Source organism: Delphinus delphis, chromosome 14 (assembly GCF_949987515.2).
Source record: "Delphinus delphis chromosome 14, mDelDel1.2, whole genome shotgun sequence".
NCBI classification, from domain to species: Eukaryota; Metazoa; Chordata; class Mammalia; order Artiodactyla; family Delphinidae; genus Delphinus; species Delphinus delphis.
The window spans coordinates 23,859,039-23,872,561 of record NC_082696.1 but is presented as its reverse complement, the minus strand read 5'-3'; the positions used below and the strand labels follow the sequence as shown (position 1 = coordinate 23,872,561).

The window sequence follows — 13,523 nt, the reverse complement described above, 5'->3', positions numbered from 1 at the left end:
AGTCCCATACAGGATAAATCGAAGGAGAAATACACCAAGACACATATTAATCAAACTATCAAGAATTAAATACAAAGAAAAAATATTAAAAGCAGCAAGGGAAGAACAACAAATAACATGTGAGGGAATCCCCATAAGGTTAAAATCTGATCTTCCAGCAGAAACTCTGCAAGCCAGAAGGGAGTGGCAGGGCAAATTTAAAGTGGAGAAAGGGAGAAATCTACAACCAAGATTACTCTACCCAGCAAGGATCTCATTCAGATTTGACTGAGAAATTAAAACGTTTACAGACAAGCAAAAGCTAAGAGGGTTCAGCACAACCAAACCAGCTTTACAACAAATGCTAAAGAAACTTCTCTAGGCAGGAAACACAAGAGAAGGAAAAGACCTACAATAACAGACCCAAAACAATTAAGAAATACATATCAATAATTACCTTAAATGTAAACGGATTAAATGCTCCAACCAAAAGACATAGACTGGCTGAATGGATACAAAAACAAAACCCGTATATATGCTGTCTATAAGAGACCCACTTCAGACTTAGGGACACATACAGACTGAAAGTGAGGGGATGGAAAAAGATATTCCATGCACATGGAAATCAAAGGAAAGCTGGAGTAACAATTTTCATAACAGACAAAATAGACTTTAAAACAAAGACTATGAAAAGAGACAAAGAAGGACATTACAAAATGATCAAGGGATCAATCCAAGAAGAAGATATAACAATTGTAAATATTTATGCACCCAACATAGGAGCACCTCAATACATAAGGCAAATACTAACAGCCATAAAAGGGGAAATCGACAGTAACACATTCATAGTAGGGGACTTAAACACCCCACTTTCACCCATGGACAGATCATCCAAAATGAAAATAAATAAGGAAACACAAGCTTTAAATGATACATTAAACAACGTGGACTTAACTGATATTTATAGGACATTCCAACCAAAGACAACAGAATACACTTTCTTCTCATGTGCCCATGGAACATTCTCCAGGATAGATCATATCTTGGGTCACAAATCAAGCCCTGGTAAATTTAAGAAAGTTGAAATCGTATCAAGTATCTTTTCTGACCACGATGCTAGGAGAGTAGATATCAATTACAGGAAAAAAATCTATAAAAAATACAAACACATGGAGGCTAAACAATACACTACTTAATACCTAAGAGATCACTGAAGAAATCAAAGAGGAAATAAAAAATACCTAGAAACAAATGACAATGAAAACACTATGACCCAAAACCTATGGGATGCAGCGAAAACAGTTCTAAGAGGGAAGTTTATAGCAATACAATCCTACCTTAAGAAACAAGAAACATTTGAAATAAACAACCTAACCTTACACCTAAAGCAATTAGAGAAAGAAGAACAAAAAACCCCCAAAGTTAGCAGAAGGAAAGAAATCATAAAGATCAGATCAGAAATAAATGAAAAAGGAATGAAGGAATCAATAGCAAAGATTAATAAAACTAAAAGCTGGTTCTTTGAGAAGATAAACAAAATTGATAAACCATTAGCCAGACTCATCAAGAAAAAAAGGGAGAAGACTCAAATCAATAGAATTATAAATGAAAAAGGAGAAGTAACAAGTGACACTGCAGAAATACAAAGGATCATGAGAGACTACTACAAGCAACTCTATGCCAATAAAATGGACAACCTGGAAGAAATGGGCAAATTCTTAGAAATGCACAACCTTCTGAGACTGAACCAGGACGAAATAGAAAATATGAACAGACCAATCACAAGCACCGAAAATGAAACTGTGTTTAAAAAAACCTTCCAACAAACAAAAGCCCAGGACCAGATGGCTTCACAGGCGAATTCTTTCAAAATTTAGAGAAGAGCTAACACCTATCCTTCTCAAACTCTTCCCCAATATAGCAGATGGAGGAACACTCCCAAACTCGTTCTACGAGGCCACCATCACCCTGATACCAAAACCAGACAAAGATATCACAAAAAAAGAAAACTACAGACCAATATCACTGATGAACATTGATGCAGAAATCCTCAACAAAATCCTAGCAAATAGAATCCAACAGCACATTAAAAGGATCATACAACAAGATCAAGTGGGATTTATCCCAGGAATGCAAGGTTCTTCAACATACACAAATTAATCAATGTGATAAACCATATTAACAAATTGAAGGATAAAAACCATATAATTATCTCAATAGATGCAGAAAAAGCTTTCAATAAAATTCAACGCACATTTATGATAAAAACCCTCCAGAAAGTAGGCATAGAGGGAAACAAAAGAGAGAAACAAAAAAGACATACACAGAACACATACACTGGGAATGTTCAATAAAAGAATGTGAAATCTAATGATGGTGGCATAAAAGATAGTAGGGAGAAATATAATTTTTTTTTTTTTTTTTTTGTGGTACGCGGGCCTCTCACTGTTGTGGCCTCTCCTGTTGTGGAGCACAGGCTCCGGACGCACAGGCTCAGCGACCATGCCTCACGGGCCTAGCTGCTCCGCGGCATGTGGGATCTTCCCGGACTGGGGCACAAACCTGTGTCCCCTGCATTGGCAGGCGGACTCTCAACCACTGCGCCACCAGGGAAGCCCTGACCCTAGAGTTTTATGTAAAAATTTAAAAAAAGAAAAATCTGCCATGTTAGTTTCTTTGTTTTGTTTGTTGTTAATTTGTTATTTTATTGAATTTTGGACAAAAATTATTGTCAGTATTATATCTGTTTTCCGTGTATTTATTTGTTTTGTAGGTTTCTTCGTGTCTTATTATAAGATTAATTTTTATAAATATTCCAAATGCTGCTTAGAAGTGATCTCTTAAGAACATAAGGTTTAATAAAAAGAAATCTATTGAATCAAACATTAATTATTCAAATAACTTTATCCTTATTTTCTTTTTTTAAGCTTTCTTATATCTATTTCCCTTATGAATTTCTACGTCACATTCAGATATCCCATATTTTATCTCAATCCATATTCTTATAATTTCATCATTCATAGCTTGTTTCATGGAGTTTATATTTTATTGAATTTCAGCAGGCTAAAAATTTATTTTATAGAAAATTATTTAGCATTGTTATACCCTTATGTCTGCCTGTTAAGCACTACATCTTCTCCTTCTCTGGCTCACATAGGTATTTTTCTATCTTCTCATATAAATGCTAATACTTTCTCTCTGTCTCTGAAGTTGCCCTACAATGGGTTGTTCAGATACTCCTTGAATTCTCACACTGTTCACCCAAGTTGCGTTTGAATCACCTTCTTAGTTTCCATGTCAGAAGATTGATTTGTAAGACCAATTATAGAGAATGGACTTAAGCACATGGGAAGGGGTAAGGGTAAGCTGGGATGAAGTGAAAGAGTGGCATAGACTAATAAATACTACCAAATGTAGAATAGATAGCTAGTGCGAAGCAGTCACATAGCACAGGGAGATCAGCTCGGTGCTTGGTGATCACCCCTAGAGGGGTGGGATAGGGAGGATGGGAGGGAGACCCAAGAGGGAGGAGATATGGGAATATATACATATGTATAGCTGATTCACTTTGTTATAAAGCAGAAACTAACACATCATTGTAAAGTAATTATACTCCAATAAAGATGTTTTAAAAAAATTTTCCATTACCTGAAAGACATGAAGAGTTAGGGCAATGGGCGTATCTGGCAGGTCAGTCTTTGCTGTGATTTTTTTTTTTTTTTTTTGTAGTTATAGAATTCTTCCTATTTTACTACAGACACCTTGCTAGCCTAGTTTGTATTGGTACCTGAGGCTAGAATTATGCGGCTTTCGGTACAATTTCACACTGAGTCCTTTAACAGCAGATCCTTCCTGTGGAGAATATCCTATCCTGCATGATCCTTTTCTTAGGATGACTTGGCTTGAGGGTTCCACTAATGTGACACTGTTAGACTCTGTAAATCTACTACATATGTTCATATATATTTGAACTTCAGTATTGGGCAGAGTTTTACTTTTTCCCATGGGGAACCTACTCCTTTAGCAGGGGATCTAACTGTATATCTGTTGCAAATATTTATAAATATTCTGCCATAGTTAACAAAGTAGAATCCCATTCAGGAGACTTCAGTGTCAGATCTACTGATAGATATTCAACTCATATTGGATGATTAAGTCTTTTTTCTAGGATTCTTGGATTTCAGAATGCCAGAACTGCAAGATTGTGAGGGAAAACTCATGAAGCCCAGCTTCTGTGCATGTGGAGAAAGCTCTCTGCAGAATGATGGCAAGTGGGCACTGAGAGCTCACGGCCAGCAGGCTACTCTAATACCTACTCATCCCTCCTTATATGTGTATACTTCAACCAGGTGACTTCTATTATTATCAGGAGTCAATTGCATTTTTTCCTCACAAATGCCCCGATATTTTTGCATGTGTAATTATCAAATTTAATGCCCCGATATTTTTGCATGTGTAATTATCAAATTTAATGGAACTATTACTAAGTTCATAAGAGAATGAACTTAGTAATAGTTTTATTTGTTCTAAGTTAGTAACAATTCTTCTTAGTTATCCAAATTTAGTCACATTCAAAGCTATACCCTGCCCCTCTGGGTTGGAGTTATCTTAACCTATCCTCTCTTGCATTATACTATTTGGCAAACTCCAGTCTTACCCTTTGGGTCCTTTGCTTTAAAAATATTTTCTTAATGTTTAAATTTATTCAAATTAGGTTTCTGTAACATGAACATAGAAATACGTGATAAATACACACAGGTAACCTCATGACACTCAGAGCGTGATATTATGAGTGAACATTAATATACAGTTACATCATTCTCAACATAAAATTGTCAATGACAAAATGGTTATTTTTCTTCCAAGGATTTTGTATATACAGAAGAAACCCTTAACTGACCTGCATTTAATAGGCTTTCTGATTATCCAGGGATCTCTAGTCCCTCTGTAACACCTGCAGCTGACTGATGCCTGTAATATTCTGGGTGCTCACGGCTGGTAAGCTTCTCTCTAAACACCTACCCTCCATGTGTATACATCTATTAAGTAACTTCTATGATTGCCAATAACCTGTTTTATTGTTTCTCACAAAATGCCGATATTTTTATATTGCTATTTATGAAATGGAATGGACTATTATGCAAATTATAGAAATATAAATGTGAAAATATTTGTTGTTTTGATGAAGACAAAATTGACTATGTTGTAAAGGTTTGGTAGAAGCAAGTTGAATTCAGTGGGATTGAAACCACTGTAAATGATGGAAAAATTTTTGCTAAATTCTGGAAAATTTTGCATTCACATAAAACTGGGATTTTTTTAAAACTAGATTTTTAGATCTTAACTAGATTAAAGATGATTAAAACCCAAATCAACAGATCTATACTCTAAGAGGACTTGTCCTACTGTCAAAATATTGGTGAAAGAATATAGATTACATGTTTTAAGTTAAGGTATGTCTCTCTATTTTTTATAATTCTCAATTCTAACTGATTTTTAAATTAATTGAATAATTCTTATCCCCTGAGTTTTGCTACATTTTCTAAAAACATCATTAGACTTAGTAGAGCTCCATTAAATTTCTTAGTTTCCTTTCTCACACATACTCTGTATTTTTTATTTTCTATAGTATCTCTTTTAGCCCTTTAATTTTCAGTTCCAGAAATTGACAAACTATTTCATTGGATAAATATTACTAAGTACCATGTGTCACTATGTTTCTATTTCTGTTTAAGTTAATGTGATTAAATAGAAAGACTCTTATTCCTTATGAGAGGCAGTGTAGTGTAGACTTTTTAGAAGAGTCAAGGTAGAGTGGATCAGAGAATGTGCTGGGAATCAGGCTATCTGGCTATTTCAGTCTTGACTCTGCCATCTCCTAAACTGAGTGACTTTGGTCCATTTATGGTGGTTCTCTGTGCCTCATTTTTCCTTTGAGTAAAAAGAAGAAAGCTGTGTTACCTACTTCCTATGGCTGTTCTGAATATTAAATGAGTTAATACAGGTCCAGCCTTTTACAATACAGCCTCATTATCACTTAGCCAACTGCAAATCTAAAAATGTCCCAGGACACTTGTTGAGTTCTCAGATTTTGAAAACTAAACCTAAAATTTACAATAAACAAATAGTTTTTCTTTCGTATATGTAATTAACAATATCCATGTGTTTGATAATATTTTGTTAATAATCTCTAAAAGTCACAAATGTGTGTGTGTGTGTGTGTGTGTGTGTGTGTGTGTGTGTGTGTGTGAAATACAGGAGCAAGTTAATTAGGAATGAGTACTTTTACATGAGGAAAGCTGCCTGGTAGGCTAAAACAACATCTTCATGGGGAAAATAATAAGTCCAATGGCTGGATTATCAAATGTAGCAGCTCAGTGGTTCAATTCATACCTGACAAGCTTCAAAGACGCTATGCAAATTCATCTCCCAGCTGCAAGGGTAATTAACATGGGTTTGTTGCAAGGACCTGTTCTTCTATCCATTCTTCTTCATGATTATTTTAGTAGCGTAACTATTGTCTGTAATTACTTAATCCACTCAGAGCAGATATAAAATTACCTTACTCTTGCGTGTAAAATAAGACTCTACCCTCTTCAAAATGCATGCTGTCTACTTGATATGCTAAGGTTGGCGCACCAGGTGGAGATGCAGGAAAACTGGATTCAGGCAGTACAGTTCTTTTCCACTCAGATTCTTGTTTGAACTGATCCCTTTGATATTCTTGGTGTTGCATACTTATTAGTGGATTTGCTGTTAATATTTCTTCTTGGTTCATTAGCGATGAAGTGTGTGTATGTGTGTGCATGGATGTGTGTGTGTGTGTGTGTGCGTGTGTGTGTCTACGTGTGTGTTTGTCTGTTGCAAGGGAGTTAGAGGAAGAGCATTCAGGCCATCACCAAGGCTGTCAGGCATAACTGAGCTTCTCTCTAGCCAGAGAAAGTCACACAAGCTCTTAGCTTGCATGTGATTGGATCACTAAGAATCATGTTTGGTGTTTCTCAAAGACTCATCAAAGTTCCTTAAGAGCTTACAGGATCTGATTCAAAGGGCAAGTTCACACAGCGTTACCCATTCAGCACTTGAATAGGGGCATCTCTGTGAAAGGATTTGCAGAAGCTCAGTACTTCAATGAAAACAAAAATAGCTGTGCTGATTATATGTTTTACAGACAATGTAGTCAGTTGTCTATGTTAGATTTTGTTAATTAAAATCTAATAAATATAAAATAAATTATACAGAGTTGATCTCAATATTGCATCTATTTAGAAATTGAACAATTTAAAAATCAATGGCTTACGGCAACAATCCTGTGTCTACCCTCATGTATCACTGATATAGAATAGTCCATTGCACGAATCTCCCATGGTTTATTTTTCCTTTTTTACTCTTAATGGAGATTTAAATTATTTCCATTATTTTTCCTTATTTCAAAGAAGGTTTTTATGTCTCTCTGTGCATAGATGTGAGTTTTTTCCTAGGGACTGCTAGGTTGATGGATGTGTGTTTCCAAGTTTGCCAGATAGTGTCAATTACTCCCCAAATGGTTATGTACACTACCACCACCAACTGTGTGAATTCTTTTTGTTCCATGTACTCACCATCTCTTGGTATTGTCTGATATTTAAAATGTAGCCATAGGATTACATAATGAAATACCTTATCATTTTAATTTTATTTTCCTGATTACTGAGGTCAGTGAGCATTTGTTCAGCATTTATTGGTTTTGTAGGATTCCTCTTCTGTAAATTGCTCTATGTATCATTTGCCCTATTTTGAATGAATTGCTTTCATGTTTGTTTGTATTAATTTCTATGTTGGACCAATACATTTTGGTCTGTACCTTGTAATTTCGTATTTTAAGTGTCTTTTGATATGCAGCAATTTTGATTTTTTTGTTGACAAATTTGTCCATCTTTGCTTTTATTATTTTTGTTTTGGGGAAGTTGATTTAAAAAATCCCTTCCAAATTACAGTGTCATGAATACAATTTCTTTATATCTTCTAAAAGTTTAAGGTTTTACTTTTTAAAGTTTATTTTGCTTAGAATTGATTTTTGTACATGATATGAGGTAGGAACAGAGTTTTTTTTTCTACTATGAAACCATTTGTCCCAATACCATTTATTGAATAATTCATTCTAATCTGCAATACCATCTCTGTTATAAACTGTTTCCTTTCATGCATGGTTCAGTATACTGTATTTTGTAATATAGATCTCTTTTTTTTATCCTTGTAACAACTTCACAGTCTTAACTACTACAGCTTAAAATAAGCCTTGAAATCACCTCAGTGATTTTCAAAAAAGTTAAAGTTGTTCTTTGCCCTTTTTCACATACATTTTGGAATTGGTTTGTCAAACCCTAGTCAAAATCTTATGTGGAGTTTGATTGGAATTGCATTCAATGTACAGATTAATTTGGGGCAAAAGTGACATATTTTTAATTGGGTCTTCTTATCTAAGAATATAATTTTCCTACTTATAGAGTTTTATGTCGTCCAATAAAGTTTTATGCTTTTCTGTTATATTTCAGTTAGAGTTCTTCAGTGGGATCTATATTTTTATGCTATAGTAAATGAGATCTTTTAAATATTACATTTTCTAACATGTATTGCTTTGGAGTAGAAATTTATAAATTTGTCTTCTGTTCATCAATGTTCTTCAACTCTTACTAATTCTTGTTATTTTTTAATGTAGCCATCCTCAGATCATGGTGGTTTTGTTATTTCTTTTCTAGTTTCTATTTAGCTATGTGTGCCTTTATGTAATCTGACTCCATCAGCAAAATTCTCACAAACAATTTTGAATAATAGTGATTATGTCTATTTTGATCCTAATTTTCAAAACAATATTCCTAAAAACTCTACGTATATTTTTAGCAATTGAGTTTTGATAGATAGCCTTTACTACATTCAGTTTTGTTTATATTCATAGTTCCCTAAGATGGTTAATCATGAATAGGTGCTGATTTTTTAAACAAATTATTTTAATATAACTGGTGAGACAATTTTTCTCCTCTAATCTGCTAGGGTGGTGAATTATGTTGACATTCAATTATTAAAAAGCGCCTTGTATCCACTGGATAAACCCATCTTAGTCATGATTCATTTAAAAAATAAAATAATACTTTTTTTTTTTTTTTGCTAAGATTGGTTTAAAATATTTTGATTCTGTTTTCATGCGTAAGGGAATAAAGTCCAATTTTCTTCCCTATTACTCATCATGATTTTTTTTTTAATAATTCTACAGCATTTATATTGATTGATTGATTGATTGGCTGTGTTGGGTCTTCGTTTCTGTGAGAGGGCTTTCTCTAGTTGCGGCAAGTGGGGGCCACTCTTCATCGTGGTGCACGAGCCTCTCACTGTCACGGCCTCTCTTGTTGCGGAGCACAGGCTCCAGACGCGCAGACTCAGCAGTTGTGGCTCACGGGCCCACTTGCTCAGCGGAATGTGGGATCTTCCCAGACCAGGGCTCGAACTTGTGTCCCCTGCACCAGCAGGCCGACTCTCAACCACTACGCCACCAGGGAAGCCCTCATCATGATTTTTATATCATGATAATTGTAGCTTCATAAATTGATTTGGGAAGTATTTCCTATTTTTCTTTTTACTGTAAGAATTTGTGTAAGGATAGAATTACATGTTCTCTGAAATTTTAGTAGAATGTCTACAGTATTTCCCCCTCCCCTAGTACCCTTAACCCTGCTATTTAACTCCTGTTACTTACCCAACTAGAATAGGTAGTGTGGTTCTGGAAATTACTAACATTTTAAAATAAGACTATTTAGAAATAATTTAAATAAGACTATTTACTTACTACACATATCATCTCCCTTGATAGTCTATTGTTATCTCCTTTTCATCTTATTCTGTCTTAAGGTCTCAATGGTTTGTTTACTTGTTTATGGACACAGAGGCGTTAAAGACACATCTCAAATATTTCCTTTCCATCAAATTTATCCCATTAGGTTGTGCTAGAATGGCTATGGGATTTTGGGGAATCAGCCCAAGAGGAAGTTGATTCGATACATTTAGTTTGAGATTAGTGGGATACACTTTTGTGGTTTACAGTCAGTTTCATTTCTATTATATTGTTGCTAGCCACCCTGGTGTAAAAGTAGCTTCCAGGTATACTGCTATTGTGTCAACTTATGTAACGTGATCCAAAGTTGCAGGTTCACAGCTCATACTATAATGTAAATATGTCCTTTAGCAACTGGCACTGGGGCCATGTTGGCAGTGAGAGAGAAGCAATATTTATAATCGCAGAGCAAGAAGCTGGTCTGTTGGAAGTTCTACCCAGCATCAGATGCGTAAAATTATAAGTGTAACTGTTTCTCTGGAACACCCTGTAAAAAATAAAGAGCTGTTCTATTAAAAGTATAGAAGTATACTTGATAGAGCAATTATTATAAATACACCATATATTTTTCTGTTGTGAATCACACAAAATAGAATTTATAAATTATGTGTTTCAGTGCGTGTCTTAATGAGACTACAAAGGGTAGTGTGTTTTTGTGAGAAGATGGGTGTTTAATGTAGCCCAGTGTTTTAGATATATATTTCAGCATATATGACCTTGAAGTCTGGTGTATCTGGATAAAATTAAATGCAAGATTGCCACCAACACAGTCAACTGGCCTGAAGATGTACTATTTCCAGTGATCAAAATCTCACCTAAACCTATTAATGAGTCAATGTATTGAAAGAGTAACTTGATCATATAAAAAAAGAAATTTCTGTAAATCAGAGCAGAGTGGTAATTTTAAAATGTTGACTATGCCTTAATTTCAGATTAAATTTGTATATATACATTTTTCAAAAGTATTGATTATACAAAAATTCAAATGTAACAGAAAGCCAAAAGTTCAGCCCCCAAATAAAACTTGTAGCCTTAGAATGTCAGAAGTGTATCCTATTTTTGACAATGGGTGGTACAAAAAGCACAGCAGTCTGTACCTTAGTGGGCTGGAGGTGCAACTGCAGGCAGAAACCCAGCTTTCCTGAGAGCCTCTAGGAAGTATTCTCACTGCTCCCAGGCTTTCTTATGCTCTTTCAGCTTCAGACACTGCATGTGGTCAGCCTCTGTCACTGGGTCCAGGGTTGTGTTGACTTTCTCTACTAGATACCCATGCATCTCTCAGGGTCAAGCTGTTTTAATGATTTACTGTATTCTGATCCTCACCTTGGAGCTTTCTCCTGCTAGTCTCCTGGGTGTTTCCCAAACTACGAGAGAGAGAGCCCTGTACACGTTCTTCCTGCTGAGGCTTCTGTAGTGACCAAATTCTCACTGACATCAACCATCCTTCTGCCCAACAGTCATTTAGCTGAAGAGTAGCATATATATTGGAGATGGGGGTGGAGGAGTAGGGTATTAGGGTAGGCAAATGCTGGAAAGAAATCTCAAATGCCAAATCTTAGAATTGTAGCACAATAAGTGTATTTCTCTCTCATGCGAAAGTTCACTGTAGTCAACAGAGTCTGTGGGGAGCTTTGTGCTACACAGTCTTTTAAAGAACTGTGAATCTTCTGTGACAACAACAAAAGGTAGAAGATAAAAGGAGTGGAGGATTGTGTAAGGGAGTATTAGGCCAATTTGGAAGTCATATGCATGATATTGACCTATATTCCATTGATCAGAACTTACTCATGTATCTATAATTAAATCCACATGAGCTGGGGAATGTAGCCTTCCTGTCAACCCAGTAATAAAATTAATTAGATTTAGTGAATGCATAGCATTTTGTCTGGGAAAGGTAACAAGTCACAATCAGCATACCACCTTTTCAGAACCATGTCCTTCTTTTTTTCCCCATACAGATTGTTTTTAATAATGGAATAGAAAATAATTGGAGGATTATTAGATATATGATAGGTAGACTGGATAATATTATAGTAGTAGATATGTGAAATAACAAAGCCTGAACTGGCCAAGTGATGATATAAATAAAAGTGGTAGAAGGATGGGGTAAGTTATTACACAGGTTCAGAGAGGAGTTGGAAACTTATTGGACCCAAGGACCAAATAAGAGAGAGAAGATTCATTTATAACTGTAAAGTTTACTGATGGGTGGAATGATGCTAACATAAATGGAAATGAAGAGCATAAAAGAAAGAGAGTACTTCAGTTGAAATTGATGAGCTCCATTTTGTAAATAACAGACTTGAACTTTCAGAAGGACTACAGAAGGTAGTGTCCAGCAGGTCCAGAGAAATGTACTGGAGTTTAATTAAGCAGGACTGGGGCTAGAGATTTGATTAATTGTTTGCATAAGCGTGAGAGCTTAATTCATGCAATTGTTAAGGGAGATACTGTAGAAGCATAATAAAGGAAGGCTGAAAGTGGTAAATTTATAGAGGAATTCATGGAGAAGAAAAAAGGAAAGAGAATTAGAAAGAATAGCATTTGCTTCTTTCTGATTAACAAGAGGGGCAACTGAAGCCCATGGCTGTGGAGAAAGAGGTAAAAAATGTAAGATGTTAATTTTCTTGGGGTAGAGAGAGATCAGTTCAAGATTAGAAACAAAAATCTTTAATCTTGATTGTCTTAATGTTTTTACTTCTTTTCTGCTGAAGGAATCTTTGCTATCTTAGTTTCTTCAATGGTTTAATGAGATTTTCCAAAAAAATGTGTATTAGTCATTTGGGAAAGGATCCTCATTTTATTATGAAATTATTTTCAATTTATACCCTAAAAAAGAAGCACTGGATTTATCTGATCTAATAATCTGTTTTTGGTTTCACGTATCTATTTTACAGGAGGCAAATGGCAACACACGAACAGTAGGCTGTTCATGAAGAAAGGCCCTGTAAAGGTGGAAGATGAAAGGTAATTGATCATTCAGAAATATTACATTGTGCACTATAGTTAACCACATAAATTAATTATGACATGCTATTGTTTCAAAATTAGTATAGTAGTTAAGAGGCATTATTAGGATTTTAATACACATGCATTCAAGAAGCATTTATTGAAAATTTGTTTTGTTCTGAGCATTGTTCTAGAACCTGGAGATATGTAGGCAGATATGATACAGACTCTACATGCAAGGAGTTGTAATCCACCCGGGAAATCAGTCCATATATGAATAATTACTTTGCAGTATAATAAATGCTTGTAGAAATGTATCAGGATGCTGAAGAAACTCAGGACTAATTTATTCTCTCAACATACTATTGAGGTTGTTTAGCTTGAAGGAAAGATATACAGGTGCTCCATGGCTTTATCTTGTCATCACTGCTAGTGAGGAGCAGGAAAGTTTTCTTCTATGAAACCACCAGCGGTTTGATGTCTATTGTTTATATACATATATTTGGCAGTACTGGAGGGTGACATTTAGGAATGTGGTTAAAAATTTTGGCCAATAGATGAGGATAATGAGACAGTCAAGAAGAGGAAGAACCACAAATTATAGCAGGCTTTGGAAAATTCCTCAATCACACAAAGCACATTCAGCATGAAAGCCTTAGAGCGGCATTTTTCCTACCCACACACATATAAAAAACCTGTTTCTATCGCAGTATTTCTACTGCAAAATGCT

General features: G+C 35.2%; 1 long non-coding RNA gene across 1 annotated transcript in view; it reads left to right on the top strand.

Annotated features, from left to right (window-relative positions):
• LOC132437243 (uncharacterized) overlaps positions 1 to 12,800 on the top strand; it is a 327,089-nt gene extending 314,289 nt beyond the window's left edge. The window contains exon 5 of the long non-coding RNA XR_009521985.1: positions 12,742 to 12,800. This is a non-coding gene — a long non-coding RNA (uncharacterized lncRNA). The remainder of the gene's footprint in view (positions 1 to 12,741) is intronic.
• The last annotated feature ends 723 nt before the right edge of the window (positions 12,801 to 13,523 follow it).